At 27.9% G+C, this 22208-nt stretch overlaps 1 protein-coding gene across 1 annotated transcript in view; it reads left to right on the top strand.

The window, feature by feature from the left end:
• Positions 1–233: 233 nt before the first annotated feature.
• The window catches only part of LOC129973074 (A-kinase anchor protein 13-like), a 403154-nt gene continuing 381179 nt past the window's right edge, over positions 234–22208 (top strand). Inside the window, exon 1 of the mRNA XM_056087445.1 lies at positions 234–347. The gene's annotated coding sequence lies outside the window, so the exon portion shown is untranslated. The remainder of the gene's footprint in view (positions 348–22208) is intronic.

Genomic DNA, 22208 nt, shown 5'->3' with positions numbered 1-22208 from the left:
CTGTTTTGATGTTCCGTAAAGGATTCCTCGGCGAAAACGACATCGGAAAAGGAAACTCGACAGTTCGCGAAAAAAAGAGCGTCGAGTCGTGTGGACTGCGGCCACCGGGAATCGGATCCGCGCAGTCGCGAAAATCGATCCGCGCCAACATGCGAATCGGTTGTTCTCGATGGAAGCTCCAGTCAGCTCCGCGGAGCGCGGAAAGCCGAGTCACTCGCTCATTGGGATATACAGAGTTTCGCGGAAGAAAAGAGTTCCTCCAGCGGGTTCTTCTGTCACAAGGCGCCGTCAAAGAAAATAAATGAACTAAGAACTTTTCTCTGAAAGAAAGTGCGGACATTTTCGAGGTAAGCTTAATGCAATGGTGAATTTTATTTAAATAAAAAAAATTTCTTCTTCATATCGAGGTGGAAAAAGTTTTTAAAAGAATATTTTATATGTTATTGCGATTACATTCACGAATGAATATTTTATGACGAAAAATTGTTAAGTTATAATATTTATCCTTGCTTTAAATTATTTTTGAAAAAACATACATATATTTATATTGTTAAGAAGATTTACAACGTATTTTATTAAAAAAATAATTTATTTTATGATTAATTTATTTAAGGAGATTATTTATTTTACTAAGAAATTTATTTTCTTATTCATTTTATTAAGAATATTTACAATATTTCCAATAATAAACAATCTGTTTGATATAACTTTAAATAAAAGAATGCCTGTTTTCTCATAATACTGTCCGAAAATTCTAATTTTAGCTGAAAATTTTCTGAAAATTCTTAAGAATAAACTATATATAACTACTGAAAAATAAAAACATTAATAAATCAAATTGTTTTGTATTCAAACGTTAACAATTATGTTATACTTAAACAAGTAAGTTTTAGAAAATTCATCTAGAAATAGATTTAAAATTTTGCATGTTTAGATTCGTTGCATTTTCATTATAATTATATCCATTATGATGAATTTAATTTCATATCAATTTCGTTAGAAGTAAAAAAGGATTACAATATCAATGGATTAATCTTAAGATAAAATATTAATTTATTTAATAAATATAATTCTTAACAAGAAAACGAATAAAAAATGCACCTTATTTTTTAATATAAAAGTATTTTTTATCCTCCATAAAAAATATTCCATAATTATTATATACATTGTGTAATATTTTTTAAAGAATATTTCGATTCTGGAATAATAAAAAACTTATCATTTAGCTACTGATTTTAGAAAAAAAAAGTAAATATGAGGATATTGTAGAAAGGGCTTTAAAAGCAGGCAAATTGGTGAGAAATTTACTCAAAAATATAAATAAAACTCCCAGTAATTGTGTCATTTAGATATTTTTAATTGTCGTTACATCGTAATGCAGCTTAAATGTCAAAAGTGATGTCAAACGGAATAAATAAAAGATAAAAATTTTTAATATAAGATTTTATTCTTAATAACTGTCAAAATTTTAAAAAGCTGTAGCATTTGAATTCTTTTGGTGAATTGGAACATATCATGATGGAAATTTAATTTAATTTATTTCTTAATTTCCTACATGTCATTATCATTTGACTGTAAGACCGCAATTATATTAATTATTAAAATACTTCATAAACATTTTTATGAAGAAAATTCGATTTTAAATAACCTTTCTTTCCATAACGTTAAGTTACAAATTATACAATTGAGCTGAGAATAATATTTGTCTAAATCTGAAAAAGTATCATCAGTAATACAGCTAGTAACAGTTCAATTCGATAGAATTTGCACATTCATATTGCGCCTCATAAGACATGATGATAAAAAATATATATTCAGATAAAATATTTGAAATATTTACAAGGAATTTGATTTCAAACAACAAAAATTGATATTGTAAAATTATATTTTAAAGCTAAAATTGTTAAATTTCAGTTACTTATTCTACAGATTCAAAAGCATATGAATACCTATTCGATTGTAATAGGTTCAGCCTTTGTATTTCATGTCATGAGAAGTTGAATTGTTATTGATTATAAAAATGCAAGGTAATATTTGTTTTATAAAAAGTTATTCAATATCTTTTTGCCTTTGAACATACTCCGGAACTGATCACCTTTGCTTCCCTAAAAGTGTATGCAAGCGATTCAGCATCCAGTTGATATTAAAATGTTCTAGAACTTATATATATTTGCACTGCACAATGTTCAATTAAAAGGGAAATGGAGATATGCTTCAAAATTAAGCATATCTCGTCCAACAAAGAATATCGACTTCAGAGATTCGAAAATATTCCGATGTATAGAAATTTCGATAAGAAGAAATTTCAGAAAGTCAAAACACATGTTGCAAAAATTTCATCATTTCTTACTAAAAGCTAAAGGAGCATCTTACACAACTTTGCATAGTTATTTTTTTAAGGTTGAAGGAGCAATTAAAGTATCAAAGAAATTTATTTTTAAAAAGAACAAATAAGGATTTTCTAAAACTGTTCATCTGTATTTGTCAAGCTTTCATATTTTTCTTTCTTTTTCTTTCATATTTTATAAGTCTTTTTTCCTGCTATTTTTTAAAAACTTTTTTATTAAAATGAATGTATCTCTCATACTTTAGGATTTTCAATTTAAGGGCCAAGTCCACAATTAATATCAATTAAGCTAAACTTTATTCAAAGTAAAATACTCATTCTACTTTAGAGAATGGGTTCTTAGAACTAAGGAAAACACGTGATTCACTTTCAAGTGTTTATAAATCATTTCCACATCACGGAAATTTCACTTGCAGAAAGTGTCTGTAGAACAAATTTCTTTTATTTAATTTATAATATTACTTCTTGAAGAAAGGAATTACCACTTGTTGATTACAATTAGTATAAAAATTTGTGGTTCGATACATAGAAATCTTATTCGACGTACAATTAATGTTCTCTACTTAAGCTAGATGGATAGAGATTTTTAATGAAGGAAAATTCAATATATTATTATTTCACTTATTCTATGAACAAAAATTTCATATAATTTTTCATATTTCATATAATTATGATTAGTTTCTATTGATAAGAACGCCTTTTTCTTAATTCCCTCTCATTATGAACTTGCCGTTGTTGGTGACCGGTTGATTCGCCGGGATTGTTGATTGTGTCTAATTCATAATTTAAAGTCCATGTTACTTTGAACAAATTATTTTTAATAATATTTCTTATTAGCTACTTATTTTTGGTAGCCTTAATTAGTTTTCTAATAACCTTAATAAAATCTAGTCGAACATCTGCTCAGTTTTTTTTTTTTCATGAAATTTTCATTTGAAGTGGAATTTTATGATACAATTTAAGAATATCGGTATATGAAGTGCCTTTTACAATTTAAGAATATAAGTAGTATGTTTCAAATTGCAACGTTGTCTTTTCCTTTAATCTAATTTCACTTTCTGATTCCTCATGTTAACTATTCATATGATTAGCAAAATCTTTCGTCTTCAGCTTTCAATAATGGCAGAAAATCACGTGATTAATTACTTGATTAAACAGTGGAAACCTTTTAAACTTCATAGCAACAATTAAGCCTGTTAATGAAAATTATGTAACTTGTTTTTTTTTTAATTTACTAAAAAGAAGAAAAAAAATTGCATTAAAATTAAATTGAAACAACTAAAAAATTAGGAAAAAAATTTTTAATTACGGAAAAATAATTTTATACAATGATATTTTTGAAAATTATCGTCTTAATCTAGTTTAAATCTTAATTAAAAAAGAATTAGACTTGAAGATTCTAAAAATTTTGTTCCAAGGGGCACATTTTCTACTTTCAAAGCTCATCCATGCCAAATTAAGTAGCTTGTAACCAATCTGTTTTTATTGTAGAGAGCGTACATCCTGACATATTTTCCTTTTCTAATAGTAGAAATAAAACCTAAATAATCGCACTGATTTTAATTAAAGAATTAATTACGCATTTCATATACGCAGATACTTTTATAATTAGCAAGGGCAGCCACTTTTGTCGTACGGCATTGAATCCATAGGAATTGTTTCTAACAGTTTTTAACAACGTTTTTAATTTATGCCGACTGTAATGGGATAAGTTATTTATATCTTCATCACAATTAGTTTCACATTGTTTTGTATTTTAAAAAGTGACCAAAAATATCCTTAAAGTATCTATTGCATAGAAAATTAGATTTAAAAATTAAGTGAATTACTTCAATGATTCCAAATCTGTTTTGATATTCACCGGCTTTGTTAAGGCCAGATTGTTTTCAAGGCATTCTAGTTAAAATTCCAACAAGTGCTTTTTGCAAATCGATCAGTAATATCTAAATGAGTTGGATCTAAATAAGTGAAAAACATTTTGGGTTCAATAAAAATATATTTGTCGAATTTCAATAAGTTTAATGATCACTAAAATGGACGATCCTGTTGCCATACCTGTAGGCAAATGTTGAAATTAAAACTGAACTCATTTATTCTTTTTTCCTTTTTCTTTTTTGATTATCCCACACTACTTTGATTTTATAACAGTAGCTGCTAAAGCCTAGCTTTTTGCTAATAAAAATTAGCAAATGGGATTAAAGTTTTATAAAATTTTACACCTAAAATTGGATATTCATCTTTTGTTAACGACTAAAATTCGGTTGATGCGTAATTAAATGAAATCTATTTCCCACTTAATTACTTACAAAATACAATATATAAAATGATTATAAACAATTGATAGAAAACAATATTTGTACTATTGATGTTAAAATTTTGATATTGGCATTGGAAAGCCAATAACTAAATAAGCCAACACTAAAATAACAGCCGGTTATTCCTGCCAGGCAAGTCCAACTACGCATTTTACCATCAATGTATGAAAACTGCCATTCTTCTATATAATATCTAGACTATTACACAATGCTGAAAATTGGACGCAACTTTTCTGGGATATATACTTTTATATTTATATACTACAACTATATACTTTTCTGGGATACACCAATTATATATATATATATATATATATATATATATATATATATATATATATATATATATATATATATATATATATATATATATATATATATATATATATATATATATATATATATATATAAAAACAAAAGTATTAAAATCAAGTTAATAAGAAAATCAAAAAACCAAATAAAAATTAAACCGAAAAAATATAAAAAAGAATCCGGCCTGAAGACTTTTTCAAGGGTCACCCTCAGGCAGGTATTCAAAGAAAGGGATTTTTTCTGTGAAGGAAATGCAGGCATTAGTCTAATAATGATTCTTCGTGACCCGAAAATCCCCTGAAATTAGGCCCAAGAGATATACTATTTTAACAGAAAGGAAAATACAAAACAACAAATTAGAAGAAAATAACCACTACTAAGTAAAAATACAATAACAAAAATAACAATAAAAACAAAAAATACCATAAAATAGCACTAAAGGAAAAATGAAAAGGCAAGCACATACCATCTGCAGTCAAGGAAATTTTAAGCTATCGATTGTGATTCTCGCTTTTAAAAACACTAACGGTAAAAAAGCTAACGGTAAATTAGGTAAAAAATTGTAGGCTCCCAGCGCCATCTATTGAGTGATCTAATATACAAGGAAAGTTCTATTTTTATTTAAGCCAAAGGATTAATCCCAAACCATACGTTGTTTAATTAAAAAATTGACATTACAGTAATTTCTAGGAAATTCATTTTTAATTAAATTTTTAATGAGGTTGTTTGATGCTTCAATATAGGAACTTTTATTTTTGCAAACCCTTTTTTTAATTAGATTGGTTACTTATATATATATATATAAACCAAATAAAAAAAAGAATCCGTCCTGAAGACTTTTTCAAGGGTCACCTTCAGGCAGGGATAAAAAAAAAAGGATTTTTTCTGTGAAGGAATGCAGACTAGACAGTCTAATAATGATTCTTCGTGACCCGAAAATCCCCTGAAATTAGGCCCAAGAGATATACCATTTTAACGGAAAGGAAAATAGAAAACAATAAATTAGAAGAATATATCCACTAATAAGTAAAAATACAATAACAATAAATTAGAAGAATATATCCACTAATAAATAAAAATACAATAACAAAAATAACAATAATAAAAAAAACCATATAATATTACTCACACCAGTAATGTAAACAAAAAGGAAAGAAGTTTTAAGCTATCGATTGTGATTCCCGCTTTTTTAACACCTCCAAGCTAACGTATTTAAGGTAAAAAACAATTATAGGGTTCCAGCGCCATCTATTGAGTGATCTAATATGGAAGGAAAGTTCTATTTTTATTTTCAGTAAAGGATTAATCCCAAACCATACCTTGTTTAATCAAAAAGTTGACATTACAGTGATTTATAGGAAATTCATTATTAATTAAATTTTTAATGAGGTTATTTGATGCTTCAATATAGGAATTTTTATTTTTTCAAACCCTTTTGATCCTGTTAAATTGTGAGAAAATTAGATTTTTGAAAATTTCGGTGTTTAGATTGGAATAATAATTACAAAATTTTGTTATTTTAAAGTAGAATTCATCCCTTTTATCGTAGATACCAATTATTGTTTTATCATTAGCGATTTCGACTTTTAAACCCAGAAAGGTAGCCTCAAGTTGATTTTTATTTGTTTCTGTTAGAATTAAATCTTTTGGATAGTAATTGGTAACAATATTAGTATTGTCTAAGTTAATCAAAAGTAAGTCATCAATATACCTCCACCGTTTATTAAATTATATTTAATTATTTTATTCTCATAGTAATGTAGGATTTTTGAAAATTTCGATGTTTAGATTGGAATAATAATTACAAAATTTTGTTATTTTAAAGTAGAATTCATCCCTTTTATCGTAGATACCAATTATTGTTTTATCATTAGCGATTTCGACTTTTAAACACAGAAAGGTAGCCTCAAGTTGATTTTTATTTGTTTCTGTTAGAATTAAATCTTTTGGATAGTAATTGGTAACAATATTAGAATTGTCTAAGTTAATCAAAAGTAAGTCATCAATATACCTCCACCGTTTATTAAATTATATTTAATTATTTTATTCTCATAGTAATGTAGGAAAATATTAGCTAAAGCACTTGAGAAAGCTGTTCCCATTGGAATGCCCTTTACTTGTTTATAAAAGTTAATTCCATTAAAAACGTAATTTTCAGTAGTATTAAAATTACATAACTCTAGCCAGTTATTTTTAGGAATAATATTTTCATTTAAATATTCGTCATATATAAAAGTTTTTAGTTGCGTTAAAATTATTTCGTTTCGTTTTCAAAATATTTCTTACTTTAGTTTGGTTACTTATATATATATAAATATATAAATTCAATTCGAGAATTTTGAAAAAGATTCTAATAATTTGGATCAAATTTTATATTTAAATAAAGTTTTGTTTTTTAATACTTGAAAATACTGGATGTTACACAAAGAAACACATTTTTTTATAACTAAGAACTAACCTTTTCTATTTGCTCCCATACTGACAATGTCATATAGCGTCACTTCGGACCCGATTTCGCCGTGTTAAAGCTGAGTTTAAGTGTAAAAATATCAATAACGATAGATAAACTGTAAACTGAATACTACAATATTGCAAATTGTTTCGAATAACATGTTAAACTAAGTACATTCGTGATATTTTGTTTAAATGAACAGTTCACATGCAGGTAAGATTGAAAAAATTTCATGTGTTATCTTTATGTGATACACATCTCAATATTTTCCCCAGAAAAACACGGTTTTACAAAAAATTAATAAATAAAAATGCTGAATGAACAAAAGTTTTCCGGGTACCTTCAGTTTTAAAAAGAATATCTTTCAATTAAAAATATATCCCTTAGTGATAAGAATAAGCTATGGAACCCTGGTGAAATTTCTTCGTCTCTTTTATATCTTATTCTGACTAGAATAAGATTCACAAAAAGATATCCAAACAATCAATCATATAATCTAAGCTATAAATAATTAACTAGAAATAAAACGACATTTTGGGATTATATTTTTGTGCACCAAAAATCTCAAATCTTTTTAGAAAGACATGTATTGAGATTTATACAGAACTCTCTTCTCTCAAAATATCTGTACAACCTGGTTGTCTGTCTGCTGAAGTGAAAAATGTGATGACATATTGATATCGAAAAACAATTTGGGACGGGGGACTTTGGAACCACTTTAAAAATAGAAGATATTGATTATTTGATTTGGGACGGAAGAACTTTCGGATACAAAGGAGACATTTCGGAGACTCTTGAATTATTCACCTCTTTATACGAGGACTGTTGCATGTGAAATTCTTTGAATTCATTTTGAAGTGCATGGATAATAGAAGACAGAAAAATAATGCACAATGATACAAAATAACAGAAAAGATAAGTAATAATTATTAAATACCTCTGGAACATAGAAAATTTTAGACAATATGCAAAAATTTGATCTACGATCTTTTGAAAACAAAAAGTTTCAAAAGTATTCTTTGAATTCATTTTGAGGTGCGTGGATAATACAACACAGAAAAATAACGTACATTGATGCAAAATAACGAAAAAGATAAGAAATACTTATTCAATATTTCTCAAATATAGAAAATTATAGGCAAGTTTCAAAAATTTGATCTACGATCTTTTGAAAACAAAAACTTTCAAAAGTATTCTTTGAATTCATTTTGAGGTGCGTGGATAATACAACACAAAAAAACTAACGTACATTGATGCAAAATAATAAAAAAGATAAGAAATACTTATTCAGTATTTCTCAAACATAGAAAATTATAGGCAAGATTCAAAAACTTGCTCTACGATCTTTTGAAAACAAAAAGTTTCAAAAGTATTCTTTGAATTCATTTTGAGGTGCTTGGATAATACAACACAGAAAAATAACGTACATTGATGCAAAATAACAAAAAAGATAAGAAATACTTATTAAATATTTCTCAAATATAGAAAATTATAGGCAAGATCCAAAAATTTGATCTACAAACTTTCGTTAGCAAAAATGAGCGGACCTTGAATTTTATAGTAACGTGTATAAGTTGTTTCACGTTTGCGAAGTTAAAATTTCTTTATCGAATTTTAATGTTCTAGAATTCTGAAGCTCTGTATAGTTTGGTGTTTTCCTTAATAATACAGTATGTTAATATTTCCTTTTCTTGATCCTTGCTTGAGTTTGTAATTTTAATTAGTCTTGATACAATTTTAGATGAGGCATCTGGCATTAAATTTGGGTAAAAAGGTTTGCAAGGTTTAATAATATTTATAGAAAGGACTTGAGGAATATTTTTAGAACAAACTAGCTTGAGTGATCTACCCGAATCTTTCTTGCATAACCTGTAATAAAGATGTTACCCCCCCCCACCTCGGAAAAAAATAAGGAATTTGGGAAAGGTTGAGAATGTCACGAGTACTCAGAGTTTTATTATCACACATAAGAGCTATGTTCTTCATATTATAGGATAAAAAATTGGTATCTGTATATTTATTGCATGCCATTGTTAAGAAAGATTGATCTTCGGCATGAATCTTGCCTGCTATATTTGGCAGTCTCTTGGCGATAAATCGCCGACAAACGTTTAATGCACAAATACCCGAAAATCAAATATGTATCATAGGATTCGCTTTTCTAACTGACTGAAGTTAAAATTTTGCTTAACACTAGAACAGTGATGTTGATATACGTCATCAATCCTAATCTTGTGATTCAAATTTCATTTATCTAGTTCTTTATGTTTTGTAGTTATCAAGTCCATTTGCAATCGAACAGTTGGACATAGAGACATACGGTGAATAAAGTTAACTTAAAATTTTATAGAAATCTAACAAGTTTTGTGTAAGGACTATATGTCAAATTTTATCCATGTTACTATAAGAGTTTGGGAGTTATTATATTAACAAATGAATAGATATATTTCTAATAATATTTTTTTAGATCTTAGAGAATTTTGAAACTTTGAGATTCGACAAAATATGGAATTAAAAAATTTTGACGATTATAATACTTTGGTTCAAGTTCAAGTCCATTTGCAATCGAACAGTTGGACATAGAGACATCCGGTGAATAAAGTTCACTTAAAATTTGATAGAAATCTAACAAATTTTGTGTAAAGACTATATACCAAATTTGATCCATGTTACTATAAGAGTTTGGGAGTTATTATATTAACAAATGAATAGATATATTTCTAATAATATTTTTTTAGATCTTAGAGAAGTTTGAAACTTTGAGATTCGACAAAATATGGAATTCAAAATTTTTGACGATTATAATACTTTGGTTCAAGTTCAAGTTCATTTGCAATCGAACAGTTGGACATAGAGACATACGGTGAATAAAGTTAACTTAAAATTTTATAGAAATCTAACAAGTTTTGTGTAAGGACTATATGTCAAATTTTATCCATGTTACTATAAGAGTTTGGGAGTTATTATATTAACAAATGAATAGATATATTTCTAATAATATTTTTTTAGATCTTAGAGAAGTTTGAAACTTTGAGATTCGACAAAATATGGAATTAAAAAATTTTGACGATTATAATACTTTGGTTCAAGTTCAAGTCCATTTGCAATCGAACAGTTGGACATAGAGACATCCGGTGAATAAAGTTCACTTAAAATTTGATAGAAATCTAACAAATTTTGTGTAAAGACTATATACCAAATTTGATCCATGTTACTATAAGAGTTTGGGAGTTATTATATTAACAAATGAATAGATATATTTCTAATAATATTTTTTTAGATCTTAGAGAAGTTTGAAACTTTGAGATTCGACAATATATGGAATTCAAAATTTTTGACGATTATAATACTTCGGCTTTGTATACTTCGTTTAAGATAAAGTAAAAAATAAGAAGTGATAAAAAGAAAAGTTTTTAAACAAGGAAAAAAAAAAACTTTGATTATTGTATTAATAAGTAAAAGGTATTATTTATAAATTTAAAAAAATAGAAAATTTTGAAGAACTAGAAACTTTACAATAAAAAAAACTAAACCATATATATCTGCATAGGAATGTTAAATATTCATTAAAAATAAACTATGTCGCGAACACAATAAAATTTAAATCTTTTTAAATTAAATTTATTAGATTCTCATACTTTGCTTATTTGTTTGGCGAGCAAAACATTCAAAATAATTGTTTAAAATGTTGATAAAAATCTTTTTATTACCCTTTTTTTTTTAAGAACTTTTTGTTAATTTTTTTCTTAAATCTTTGGTTGAATTAAGATACTCGTTAGAAACCTCTTTAACATGAACTAGTGGAAACTCATAATAAAAGTGTGAATAACAATCAAAATAGAAATTAAAAATTCTTTTAAATTTGTGATCAAATTATTCTCAAAATAGCTTGAATCAAATTATATTAATGCAGTCAGCATATTTTTTTTAACTTAATTTAATCGTACTTTATGATACAAGTTTGTTTTTAAATTGATATCTATTTTGTATTTTACGAAAATAAATTATTTTTATTTTAATTAAACAAAACTGGTTACTGAAATAGAATATTACTATCTAGATTTCCAATACTGATCAGTCTCAAATGACTGGAAACTATAAAAATTTGTTATTCGAAATTCAAGGTTTATTTTTTTATTCGAGTGTTTTTAATCAAAATATTTATTATTATTTCATTTAAATAAAATATGATTTTTCTGATAATAATTCTTTTTTTTATAAAAATCAAATTTTGAAACCATTCCTTAATTAGATATTAAAAACATTGATGCCTATCGTATCGTTTTTCTCATTTAAGTAATCCTTCAAATTCTTTATTCCGAAGAATGCGACGTCGTTTCATAATTTTCCAAACAAAATCTTAAATGATGATGACTTTGTAATCTTAGCGAATCTTTAAATCCTAATAGCAATTTTACAAAATGAAAGTAGATAAAAATTTGCATTAACTAATTGCTTCGATACTTAGGTTGATTTAAAATTAAACCTCTTTTAAAATAAATGGATGACTTCCCTATTTATCCCTATTATTATTCCCAGTACACATAAAAATGGTTGTTTAAAAAAAGTTAAATAAAAAAAAAACAAGGTACATTGTAGAGCGACGAGATTATAACTTCATTATGAAGTAGATGAAAAAAACAGAGAGCTTCGGGAACAGTTATTTGATTATATTCTAAATTCCACATTTCGCAAGATAAAACAAACACGAACATGAAAAATACAAGACACTTACTTAGAATAAAATCTAATAAGGATCATGACCCCCAAGAAGGATCATGGGAAATATGACCTTGATGTCAATAAGGTAACGCCATCTGTTGTATCAAAAGAAAAGGTAATAAAGTTGGTTAACCGCTACAACACCAAATGAAGTATATTGAAAGGGTCTAATCGGAAAGAAGTTTAAAATAGCGCAATTAACAAGGGAAGGGATGTTTTCGTAAGTAATTCATTAATATTCGCTCCAAAACTAACAAAAATATCACCGTTAAGGTAGATATTGACACCAAACTTTATTGTATCTCATATCTACAGATAACTAAATTTTATATGCTCAAAAATGAATTACTTTTTTAATTGTATCATCTGAAAATTCATTTTAAATAAAAAGAACACCGGTTATTCTAGAGTCGATTCTAATGTGCACGACAGACAATTCCTCATTCGAAATCGAATCTAACATTTTCTGTAAGTCATTCATTATTATCCACACCAAACATAAGAAAGATTTAAATATTATGACACTAGTGTTTAGCCTTACATTATTTTAAAATTTATTCTTTACACATGAGTTTTTATCTAAAAGCAACTAATCATCTATGTTTTAAAATTTATTCCCTTTTTGAATTTATCATCTGAAAAATAATTTCCAAAAGAAAAGAACACCAGTGTTAATCCCAATCTGCACCACAAGAAATCCCTGAATTAATGCTAAGAATTATGAATAAGGTAAACGTAAAAATTAGTTGAATTCAAGTGTCAATTCTAATCAACCCCAATGTCAATTTCTCATTCAAAAACGAATCTAACGTTTTCTATAAGTAATTCATTATTATTCACTCCAAACCTAATAAACATTTTAACATTAGAACACCGATATTTAACCCTACATTAACATTAAACTTTATTCTTTACACAGAAGCTCTTATCTAAAAGCAGCTAATCGTCTATGTTTCAAAAATTATTATCTTTTTATATTTATCACCTGATTGGTAATTTCTGAAAGAGAGGGAACTGATTATTCCAGCGTCAATTCTAATCTGCATCAATGTCAGTTCGTCATCGAAAATCGAATCTAACGTTTTCTGTAAGTAATTCATTATTATTCACTCCAAACCTAATAAACATTTTAACATTAGAACACCGATATTTAACCCTACATTAACATTAAACTTTATTCTTTACACAGAAGCTCTTATCTAAAAGCAGCTAATCGTCTATGTTTCAAAAATTATTATCTTTTTATATTTATCACCTGATTGGTAATTTCTGAAAGAGAGGGAACTGATTATTCCAGCGTCAATTCTAATCTGCATCAATGTCAGTTCGTCATCGAAAATCGAATCTAACGTTTTCTGTAAGTAATTCATTATTATTCACTCCAAACCTAATAAACATTTTAACATTAGAACACCGATATTTAACCCTACATTAACATTAAACTTTATTCTTTACACAGAAGCTCTTATCTAAAAGCAGCTAATCGTCTATGTTTCAAAAATTATTATCTTTTTATATTTATCACCTGATTGGTAATTTCTGAAAGAGAGGAAACTGATTATTCCAGCGTCAATTCTAATCTGCATCAATGTCAATTCGTCATCGAAAATCGAATCTAACGTTTTCTGTAAGTAATTCATTATTATTCACTCCAAACCTAATAAACATTTTAACATTAGAACACCGATATTTAACCCTACATTAACATTAAACTTTATTCTTTACACAGAAGCTCTTATCTAAAAGCAGCTAATCGTCTATGTTTCAAAAATTATTATCTTTTTATATTTATCACCTGATTGGTAATTTCTGAAAGAGAGGGAACTGATTATTCCAGCGTCAATTCTAATCTGCATCAATGTCAATTCGTCATCGAAAATCGAATCTAACGTTTTCTGTAAGTAATTCATTATTATTCACTCCAAACCTAATAAACATTTTAACATTAGAACACCGATATTTAACCCTACATTAACATTAAACTTTATTCTTTACACAGAAGCTCTTATCTAAAAGCAGCTAATCGTCTATGTTTCAAAAATTATTATCTTTTTATATTTATCACCTGATTGGTAATTTCTGAAAGAGAGGAAACTGATTATTCCAGCGTCAATTCTAATCTGCATCAATGTCAATTCGTCATTCAAAATCGAATCTAACGTTTTCTGTAAGTAATTCATTATTATTCACTCCAAAACTAATAAACATTTTAACATTAGAACACCGATATTTAACCTGACATAACTTTAAATTTTATTCTTTACACAGGAGCTCTTATGTAAAAGCAGCTAACCGTCTATGTTCCAAAATTTATTCCCTTTCTAAATTGATCACCTGAAAAGTAATTTCCAAAAGAAAGGAACACCAGTGTCAGTTCCAATCTGCACCACAGGCAATTCCTCATTTACTGCTAAGAATCACGCAAAAGGCAAACGTAAAAATATTCCGCCCATGAAACTCGTCGTCGTTACCATGGTAGGAAGGAACAAAATTCTCCAAAGAGTTGTCAAATTATATTCCTTTTACCAGTGCCATGGATCTCATTATAAAAATGTCGATAAAAGCTGCTATTCCCCGGTGGTGGCTCCCTCATTTTCGGGGCGGCATGACAGATTCTAAATTAAGTTTAATTACACCATCGTTGGCGCGATGGTGCATTTCTTCGCCAATTTTCGCCCCGCGTTTCAAGAGTGGGAAAAAAAGCAATCCGTCATTTAGCTCCGTGATGGATACGAAATGTTCATCTTTTAAAGAGTTGCATGAGATTGGGGAAGATTTTAATAGCGAAAATCATGCTGAAAATTTCTTTAAAATGTTAATATTCATCAGTTGAGTTGGCGGATTGAGGAATAAATTATATGATTAATGAGATTTGAAGCAATATTTTAAGATTAGAGGAATTATTCTGCAATAGTGCATCTTTACTAATAATAAGAAAAATGTATTTTTACCTGTTGGCGTTCTGCATATTAAACCATTTCATCTAGAACTATCAAATTTGGCACAAATAAGTTTCGGCGATTGGAAATGTGCGCATAGAAAGAAGTTCTGAAAGAAGAAAGAAGTTGCACAATGTATCCTTGAAATTTCAATTAATTAAATATTAAGCAAGATTTGAAGGACCATAACTTCCTAAAAATTATATCCGAAAATTAATCTTTATCCCCTTTTAGAATTGAAAAAAAGAAAATGAAACCAACAAAGCTGTTTTGAAATTTTTTCCCCTGAAGTTTGGTATTTTTTTTAAAAAAATATGTATTTTAGCACTATTTTTTAAAATTACTTTAATAGTTGTAATGAAATTTAAGACACTAATTTTTCCCCATTTTTCCATAAAATATTTAACAGCTCATTTTAGATCTTTTTTGAAACCTAAAGAAAAAAATATACTTTTGCTTACAATCAATGTAACTTACACATTGAATGAAAAGGAGAAGTTCCGGTATTACGAAAAAGAGCAGAATGCAAAGATTGATAATCCGCTTTTGGTTTGGTTTGGTTATATTAACGTCCCGTTTTAAGCAACACTAGGGCTATTTTGGGACGGACCTCGTAATTTTGAACCGTGGTCAGATGACGAGGACGACACCTGAGTTGGCACCCCCCTCTCCACACCAGCGGGAGGACGTTTGGTCAGGACGGATTTAACGTGCAACGGACCCCCTTACACGACGGTTCTTCGGTGGAATCGGGTCACGAACCTGAAACCCTCCGGTTCCGAGATTGATAATCCGGAAAATTATGCTTTTAATATTATAGGTCTTGACACTATTATGAAAGTTCATCTTCACAATAAATGAAACAAGTGCAAAGCTATTAAAATAACACAATTTTTGTATCTATTACAATTTGATGCCAAAATTTAATTTATTAAAAAGTCCATGGACATAGAGTTATATTTGAGGGATTTGATTGAAATTATGCGCATTCGATATTTCTGCGAAACAACGATCACTAAAAGAGGTAATAACAGAGTAAGACTTCATAGGTGTAAGGTATATTCTTTTAAGAAATTAACTGATTCACTTTAATTTTAAGGAATATCAAAGGTTTTGAGTTTTACAATGAGTCAAAAATACACCCAAACGCTGCTTATTACTCATTACTAATTATGTCTTATTGAAACAAAACATTATCTAGTTTCAAAAAATTATCTTTAAAAATATGCACTAATTTAATTTATTCTAAGAGTCGCCATTGAAGTCCATTTGAAATCTGGCTATTTAAACTGGCAAGATCAATTTTGGATTATAAATTCAGGCTTCCCATATTAAATTAATTCAAATACACAAAAAAAATGTTGCAATTTGAAGAATTTAATGATGAACTATGGACAGAAGAAATTTAGGCACCCTAGTGTACCAACGCAACGTGTAGATATCTATTTTTTTTGTATTTGTAATTAGATTTTAAAAATATTTTATGTAGTCTAAAAATGCATAATTATTCCATACAAAAAACTGGGATTTACTGTAATGCCATTCTAAAATGCATTATTTTTTTTAATTAAAACTTTAAAAAAATTAAAGATTTTTTTAAATATGCATACATTTTTTTATAAATTTTCATTCAAAATGTTTTATATTATACTATATAAAATTAGTTTGAGTTACCTCTTTTTAATTAAAAAAATATATATATATTGCTAGACACATACAAAAAAAATTCACAAAAAGGCATTAATTTAGATTTAGATTTTTTTTTAAGTATTACGCATCTTAGCATTAGTGTTAATTATATGAATATTTCCATAAAACATGTATTTCAAAACATTCATTATAAATTTTTTAACTTCTATTATAATTATTTAAAATAGTCTTAAGAATTTGAAGAGTACATGGACAAAAAAAAAAAAAAAAAAAAAAAAAAAAAAAAAAAAAAACTTGGAGAAAATTTAATTTACTATTCGTCTAAAATTATGATATAAAATTAGTGGAGCTGTCTACAAATTTTGCAAAATATTTAGTAGCTTACTTTAAAAGGCCTACGATTAAAAAATTATAAGGAAATAAAATGTTATAAATGTGCAGTAAATATGTAAACGGTAAACAAAAGAAAACATTAATATTTCATAAGTTTTAATCATAACAATTATAGAAAATGAATACAGACCACACAGCGTGTTATATGCATAATTTTGCTACTCATATAAATTTATAACATTTATAAAAATATTTACACATTTATTTCCTTTATTTTTAAAAACTTATATTGAAAACGTCCAAAATGCAAAAAAAGAAAAAAAAATATTTAATATGTTCTTTCTTTTATCAAACATTTTTTTATCATTAAAAATGTCAAAATTGGAAATTTACATCTTTGAATTTGTTAAAATAAATATATATTGAATAAATTAAAATTATATTCAATAAATATCTATCTATCTAGAATTGTTGTCAAAAAATCACATATCATATTTCATATATTTAAATCATTACGTTTTGGATCGTCTTTATATACTTGTGAAAGTAAATACCGACAGATGGTCAACCCTTCAACAAATTTGCTGCCATATACTGTGATACGTATCTATACTTTAGATTCCAAAACTACGCAAGAAATTTTGTCCACCTAGATCCCTTCAATTCACTGTTATCGAGTTAGCATCTATTCGGACAGACAGGCAGACAGACTTCTTCTGATTTTCTTCAAAATTAATAGCAGGGATCTTGTCCAAAATTAAATAGGTATCTATATATTTAGAATAGAGACTATATACTCCAGATTTCAACCTCTAAGTCCAAAGTGTTCTTGTTCTATCTTGTTCATTGACATACAGACAGATAGACGGACAGACATAAATAAAAAAATGTGTTTTTTGGATTTAGGGAAGTCTGAAATGTGGGGATTCGTTAAAATATTGCGTTCGATTTTTTTAACTATTACAGTACTTTCTTCTTTTTGTATTTAGTATGTAAGAAGTAAATATAATGATACAGCTCTTGAATTTGATAGACATATTCAAAATAATTCAAGCTATCATATTAAGCAATAGAATAATATAAAGTCTCAGATGAATTTTTTGGCAAGTGGCGCCTTCAATAATGATTAAATCTTCTCGCCATTTTACTAGATATAATTCTTACGTTACAATAAATTAAATCTTACTTTGTATATAACTACCACATAACATAAATATTATATTATTATCCTTTTAATTTTTGTAATATCGTATTAATTATTGAATTTGTATCTGAAAGTTTTCGAATGATAAAGTTTGAAATTTTTGATGCCATTGCAATAATTTAAGCATGGATGTACAAAATTTCAGCAGTATCCGGCCTATGGTTATGAAAATTTGTAGTAAAATTACAAGAAATTCAAAATATTGAGAGTGCTGACGTATTTTAAATGATTTATCTACGAATAAGTACTAACAAAATGAAACAGAACATAAAGTCGATTTTCAGTCATTACATTAGAATAATAATTAGTATCTATATAGCGTTTATCTTTTTAAAATAATTATATCTAACCAACAGGAGTAGTCTCTCCGAAACCTTCTCTCAACCTCTGTAAAGTAGCTTCCCCTGAAAACAATTGTGAACATTGTTCAAGGCCGTGAACGAAAATTTCACATATGACGTTGTTATGCTTCATAGTATAGTATAAAAAGCCGAAACTTGTGTATTAACTGAATGGAAATTGGAGAATATTTGTTAAAAAATATGTAAAGAATTTAGTTTTTTTACTGAATTTAAAGTGTAATAATTGGAAATTTTTTGAGGGGTATAATATCTGCCACGCGATTGATACTCAAATACCTAAAAATGAAAATGAGAATAAAAACATCAACACCTATTCCATATTACGATGACAGCTTCAATCGCAATTAGGTTCGTAGATATAATTTATGGAAACCTGAGAGTATTTTCGTTTATTTTAAACATAGAAACTGTTTTTCAGACGAACTTTTACGAACGTTTTCAGCCTAATCTAGATACCGTATCAGCCTACATCTAGAATTTATTCTATAGAACCCTAGGAATTTCAGTCCTTTTCAGATTTACCATCATTTGTCCAATTTTTAAAGAAAGCTGAATTATTCCAGTACCAATTTCAAATTATACCTCATGAGATTTCTCTTTCACTGTGAAGATTCCCAAACAAGAAAAACGTAAAAATATTCTCCCATTGAATCTTGATGTTGCATGAAAAATAAACAAAAATCTTCGAAGAATTGTCAAATTGTATTCCATATGCAACTACAATAGACCTCTTTATTAGAATGTCGATAAAAGCTGTTAATATCTGCCGACTTCTCTCTAATTTTTCTGGCAACATGACAATTCCTAATTTTAAGTTTAATCATACCGTCATTGCGCAATGTGTTTCTAGTAGTCTTTTTCCCTGTGTTTCATCAGGGAAGAAAAGGAGCAATCATCATTTAGGTCTCTCATGATTACGGAATATTTATCTTTTATATAGTTGCAAGAGAAAAGAATGCTTTAATAACATTTTTCTTGGCGAGATTTTTAAAAAAAATGATGATATTCATTATTTTATATCTAGATGATTGTGGAACAAAGTTTAGTGAAAAAAGAAAATGATGCCCTTCTCAAATGTTTGAAGATTTGCTCGTCCGAATGATTTTAGCCACAAAATGGAATAATTTAATATAATAAATGCAGATATATCAACTGTGAGAAAAATTTACTGGAAATTATATTTCTTATATTTACACGGCTTTTACCTTCTCGAATATGGAACATAGAAACATAAAATAATGCAGTCATCAAAAATTTCGAATACAAAATATTAAGGAAATCCACATTTTAAACCACTCTGAGTTCAAAAAATACATTTTTGGAATTATGTATTTCCATCTGAAAGCACAATCACGTACGAACACAACGAAATGCTAAGATGCATTTAATAGGTTGATCTTTTTACTAGATTTCCATATTTCTGCCAAATTTTCAACAAAATTCTTTTAAAATCTTTTCTTAGTTCATCCATCATTATATGAACACGATAACTCAAAAATACTAATAGCTATATGGATGAAATTTAGCATGTACATTTATCCTTAGAATGCAGAAGTGTATTAAATTATGGATCGAATCAACTAAGAATTCACCATTTGTACGTCAGGGTATATGTTAAAGAAACAATTGTACTAAACGCTAGGACTCAAACAATGATCGAGACAGTTGAAATATAGTATATGGTCTCGACATTAACAATGTAGTAAATGTAGCGTCATTACAATGTAGTAAATGTAGCTTCATTATAATGCAGTCATTAACAATGTAATAAATGTAGCGTCATTACAATGTAGTAAATGTAGCTTCATTATAATGCAGTCATTAACAATGTAATAAATGTAGCGTCATTACAATGTAGTAAATGTAGCTTCATTATAATGCAGTCATTAACAATGTAATAAATGTAGCGTCATTACAATGTAGTAAATGTAACTTCATTATAATGTAGTAAATGTAGCGTCATTACAGTGTAGTAAATGTAGCTTTATTATAATGCAGTCATTAACAATGTAATAAATGTAGCGTCATTACAATGTAATCATTAACAATGTATCAAATATCTGCACTTGTAGATTGGAGGTAAAAAAACTTCTTAAAATATATACTTTGGTTTCTCCGTCGCACGATAAAACACGAAACATGCCATATTGCACTAATATGCAATCAAGACCAAAGCATACACTCTGGCTAAATTAAAAAAATATTTTTTTTAAATTTAATTCATCATTATTTAAACATTTTCTGGATTTTATTATTTGCATATTTTCGGGATTTTATTGAACAACTCCTCTTCCAATTTAAATCCTATGCCTCAATCTGGCGAGTCCATAGGGGAAGCTTACAAATATCTACCTCATAAACCGATTACCTTTTATTAAAATCAAGTTACACCTCAAAATCACTTCAGCCACTCGATTATACTATCCACAGGGGCAATATTATCTACGGATTTTCACAGCCGCCATTCAATCATTCTTGTTTTTACTCTCTGTAACAGCCGAGGGAAAGAAGCCGGAAGGCAGGCCACCACCAACTCGATCCCAGGTCCCATAAATCACACATCTTGGCCTATCTGTCGTTCCTCGGTGGATAAAACACCGGAATCCTCTCCTCATCCCGTGATTGATTGCCAAGAAAGAGATCAGCCCAAAAGAAAAAACCCTTGACGCCCTCGGGGTGGCTGGCTGCCTTGCGTGACTTGGGACCGGAAGCTGGAAGCCACCCGATAAAACAATGGGCTCTTGTTAGAGAGGCCATTGTTTACGGATGTTGAGGTGGCGTTGATCTGTAAGTCAAACGGTTACGGTTGGATGCTGCCCAAGGAACGATTGAATGATAACAAGTTGGTGCCTAATTAAAATTAGGGGTTGTTCGAGGATGAGTAGGAAGTTCTGCAAATTAATGTGTAAAGGGTACCATTAAGGGTTAGAAGTGTGCGTGGTTGGCGGTAAAGTGGCCAGATTTTATGAATTTCATTTTGCGAATCTCGGGAATTTAAACACATGACCAGAGGTGTTTCCTACTAATAACAACAGAGATGCATATTTACTAATAATAAAAATAAATGTGTGAATATCTATGAGTGTTTGTGTTCTACGGGTCACACATTTGACCTATAAAGTCCAAATTTAACTTGTATATACTTTTGAGAATAGGAGTGTGTACCTCGTGCAAATTTTGTTGTGAAATTTTATTTGGAATTTTAATTATTTAAAATTTAAGCAATGTGTTGGTGTTACTCAAAATAACTTCGGAAAATAATAAGGGAAAAAGGATTTTTACAACATCTGAAATTAAAAAAATTATCATTATAAGCATGCCAAGTTTTGCCCTTTTTTCATTTTATAATGAATTTTTTTGAACATATTTCAAGTATATTTTACAGCTAAAAAAATTCATTGCTGCAGTGAAATTCAATTTTTTTAATTGTTACGAATGATGTTTCATACTGACATTTTTCTACAGTTTATAATCAAAATATGAAGATTTAGTTATTTATTCCACGTTGAATAGATTTTAGTATAAGACATACTTTTAATAAAATGTTTGAAAAATTTTGTACGGATAATAAA

This window comes from Argiope bruennichi, chromosome 6 (assembly GCF_947563725.1).
Source record: "Argiope bruennichi chromosome 6, qqArgBrue1.1, whole genome shotgun sequence".
NCBI classification, from domain to species: domain Eukaryota; kingdom Metazoa; phylum Arthropoda; class Arachnida; order Araneae; family Araneidae; genus Argiope; species Argiope bruennichi.
Note: the sequence above shows the minus strand (reverse complement) of the source record. Positions and strands in the feature narration are given on the sequence as shown.